Here is a 4,107-nt window from a genome sequence, read left to right as displayed (position 1 = left end):
TCCCTCAGTGTAAGTCACTCTGGGCAGGTTGTGTCCTGAGGCATGTCAAAAAAAGAAACTTCTAGAAACTTCTTTTTACTCTGAGGGGAGCAGTGGTGGAGTGTCTTGTCAGGAAATGCACTTGCCTCAGTGACTCACAGAAACAGCTAAATTCTTCCCTGCTGTCCGACAGTACTGGTCACGTGATCCAGACACTTCCTGCAGAAAAGGGGTAGTTGGCTCGGGGTTCCAGGATTAGACCCCTCAGCCGTGCAGACTTCCGTCAGAGGGAGGTGGGCCGGTGGACTCTGGAAAATAAAGGAGATGCTAGACCAGTGGGGATTCCAAAAATGTTGGTGGAATTTTGAGAACTGGGGCCAGAGAATCTGCCATTCAAAGTACAGTCTGTGGATGGGCGGGGTGGGCAGCCCTGTTGGGGGGGGTTGTTAGAAACGCAGAATCTCAGGCCCCACCCCAGCTCTTCTAAGTCAGAGGCTACATTCCAATAAGACCCTCAGGTGATTCCTGTGCATAGTAACACTTGAAAACCACTGGTCTGGTCTGCATCCTTGACTATGAGGATGCTTTTTAAAAAATTTGTATTTAGTGGAGGTACTGGGGATTGAACACAAGACCTCGTGCATGCTAAGTATGCGCTCTACCACTGAGCTCTACCCTCCCCACCACAAGCCCTCCTAGAAGGATGCTTTTAAAGAGAAGGGAACACTTTAAAAAAATACTTCTACACTCTGAGCCCTTTCTTGCGCTCAAAGCCAGCCTTCTCGCCCCTCTCACCACTCCCTCCCTCTGCGCCCGTCTGTCCGCCCAGGTCATACATTCTGGCCTATGGCCATCCAGATCCTGCCAGGAGAAGGCTCATTCTGCAGCTGAAGCAGTTGATGTGGGAAAAGCCCTCAATTCAGATCATAAGAACCAAATCCAAGCCTTGGTTTTGCAGGTTCCTGAAAAATAAGTCTTTCCGTTTCTCTAATAAAGCCCATTTTCCTGGGTGCAGAGCTGAAATGAAAGTGTGTGTGAAAGAACTTCGGGAGCTGTAAAGCATTAAAGATACAGCTAAGGGGTTACTTTTGAACGCATGCTGTTGATAAAGGGGTCAGTATCATAGTGTAAAGGTTAAGCGCGTGGGCTCAGGGCTGAAGTTCAAATCCCTGAGCTGCCACTCCCCGGGTTGACCACGTTTGACTAAAATTCCTCATCTGTAATAGAACCTACCTACTACTATGATGGGGCTGCCACGAGGAGTGAAAGAAGTAACATGGATTGCGAGGCTCAACGTGCCTTATCAGTGTCGGCTGCGATCACTGCTTGTCCATATATGTTTGTAACATCCGTAAACATGAGCTATGATTACTGCTAAGTGTGGGTGACTTTACATCTGGGAATGTTACATACATCATCTGTAAAGGGAAAAAAAACAGGGATAAATGATCAGGGGGGAGTAACTCAGAGGCACTTCAGGGCAGGGGAGAAGAAAGGAAGAGAAACAGGCAGATACATAGAGATCCAGAGAAACAAATGTAGGATAAGACGCAGGCTTCATGAAAAGCAGCCCTGGGAAGGGAAATGGGTAAACTTTATGTTATTCCAGAAAAATAAGCATTTGGAGGGGATCACGGTGCCAGGAAAGGATTATTTGTCACAGCTGAGAGCCAACAAAGACTAGAATCCTGTATCAGGTGATAAGCCACCTGCAGTGACAGAACTGACATTGTACACGAAGGCTATTTCTACATATTATAGAAGTCATCATGCGTGTCCTTAAATAAACCAATCCGTGTTGATAGGAAGATGGTTTTATGCAACAGAACAAAGTGATGGGAATGCATTGAAATGTACTTACCTTAGATCTCCAGAAAGAGCTTTACATGCCTGGATTTATGCCAGCAGTTCCCTCTGCATGGAAGCTTATGCTTTCAGTCACTAAGCCAGACTCCTGACCTTAATAGTTTCCTCCCAGGCCACATGGATGACCACAAGGAGTCTGTAAGATCTTCCCATGGCCCTGGGAATCCCCGTTCCAGCCATGGCTCCAAGGCCATCTTGCTCATTCCAGCCGCTACTGCCAGCTGCTCACATCTGCTTTTAGTCCTGGTCCTGCTTCCCAGGAGCCTCCTCTGTCTAGTCTCCTTGGGGGAGTGTTTGATGTCCACCTGGGTCGTGACTTTCCAGACAGCTGATTACTTCATTCTCTTTGCTACGTGTAGCAAATCCTAGCCTTGTCAAGCTCCAGAGTTTCTGCTTTGTGGGATTTAGGCAGCCTCGTCCAAGGTACTTCCCCTGTACTCCTGGCCATCAGGTTGAAGACGGCAGTTTTAAATGATGGTAGAGTCAGTCCTCCTACTTTATAAATGTCCTGAGATTGGATCGGACTGACAGGAAACTGACAACAGTGCTGATCAGGGCTGGTCCTGGGAGAATTTTCCACCTGGGGAGCGTTACGTGTTGTCCCTCCCTCTTGAACTCCAGGACACCCCTGTTCACTTTGGAGGCTCCCTTCCCTTCCTTCAGTGCCCTCGTTCTGTCTTATGTTGAGCACAACCCTCCACCCCTGGACTCTACTTACCGTTGGTCTGCCTTGGTGTCTGAAATTCCACCCTCACGCATCTATCTCTTAATGTAAACACCTCTCAGAAGAGTATCAGTAATTAAGCCGTGAACAAACCTTTGGGAGAGGTTGGTAAACGGGCATCCAACACCTTAACCTGTTTAAGATTTGACTAGATGGAACAAAATTCTACAGGTTCTTATTGGAACAAATGTCATCTTGTCAAGAGAGAAGGCGAGTGGGCTATCTAATCCGGACATCACCCTTCTGTGGCTGCATTCTGCAATAAATGGGTCATAATGAGAAGGGATTCTGAGAAAACTCCATCCTGCCTCTGTCATTTCCAGGTGGTAATTACAGCAGCAGGATCCCTTTCTAGAGTTCTGTAAAATGATTTTACATATGAAATTCCATGGATTTGTGTTTGAGGCATTTAATTCTTTCTTTTTTTTTTTTTTAAATGGGGGAGGTAATTAGGTTTATTTATTTATTTAATGGAGGTACTGGGGATTGAACCCAGGACCGCATACATGCTAGGCATGTGCTCTACCACTGAGCTATACTCTCCCCTCTAATTCTTTCTTGAGTCCAAGGGACTAACACAGGTCCACTGAGAATTCAACTAACAACCTCGCCCACTGGAACCAGGGTGCCAGGTCAAGTCTTACTAAGAACATGTGCCTTGGATGCAAATCAAAACCACAATGACATATCATCTCACATGTGTTAGAATGGCTATCATCAAAAAGATAAGAGATATCAAATGCTGGCAAGGATGTGTACTGTTGGTGGGATTGTAAACTGTGCAGCCACTGTGGAAAACAGCAAGGAGGTTTCTTGATAAATTAAAAATAGAACCACCATATGATACAACAATTCTGATTCTGGGAATATATCCGAAGAAAATGAAAATGCTATCTCCAAGACATATTTGCACCCTCGTATTCATAGCAGCATTACTTACAACAGCCAAGATATAGAAACAACCTGCATCCATCAACAAAAGAAATTGATTAAAAAGTCGTGACCTATAAGGAGATGGAATATATACCAAGGAACACCGTTCAGCATTAAGAAAGGAGGAAATCCTGCAACTTGTGACAACGTGGGTGAATCTGGTGACCATCATGGTAGGTGAAATAAGTCAGACAGAAAAATGTGAATATTGTATGATCTTACTTGTGGACTCTAACAACAGCAGCAAAAAACAAACAAAGAAACAAACAAAAACCAACTCATGGACAAAAGATCAGATTTGTGGTTACCAGAAACCAGAGGTCGGGGGAAGAAACATTGGATGAAGGTGGTCAAAAGTTACAAAAGTTCGGTCACAAGATAAACAAGTCTTAGGGATGTCATGTACAACGTGATGATGTCATGTACAACGTGATGATGTCATGTACAATGTGACAATGTCATGTACAACACGATGATGTCATGTACAACGAGATGATGTTATTTGCAACACGATGATGTCATGTACAACGTGATGACTGTAGTTAACGCTGCTGAATGATATAGAGGAAGGTTGTTAAGAGAGTAAATCCTAAGCGTTCTCATCA

At 44.9% G+C, this 4,107-nt stretch overlaps 1 long non-coding RNA gene across 1 annotated transcript; it reads right to left on the bottom strand.

Annotated features, from left to right (window-relative positions):
• On the bottom strand, positions 1–2,795 carry LOC140687579 (uncharacterized). Its single transcript, XR_012061966.1, has 3 exons — positions 2,564–2,795; positions 1,217–1,397; positions 1–287 (listed from the first exon to the last, which is right to left on the bottom strand). It is a non-coding gene; the product is annotated as an uncharacterized lncRNA (long non-coding RNA).
• Positions 2,796–4,107: the final 1,312 nt, after the last annotated feature.

The sequence above is a fragment of the Vicugna pacos genome, chromosome 20 (genome assembly GCF_048564905.1).
Source record: "Vicugna pacos chromosome 20, VicPac4, whole genome shotgun sequence".
Taxonomy (NCBI): domain Eukaryota; kingdom Metazoa; phylum Chordata; class Mammalia; order Artiodactyla; family Camelidae; genus Vicugna; species Vicugna pacos.
The sequence above is the reverse complement of the archived record's forward strand: the minus strand, read 5'-3'. Positions and strand labels throughout refer to the sequence as shown.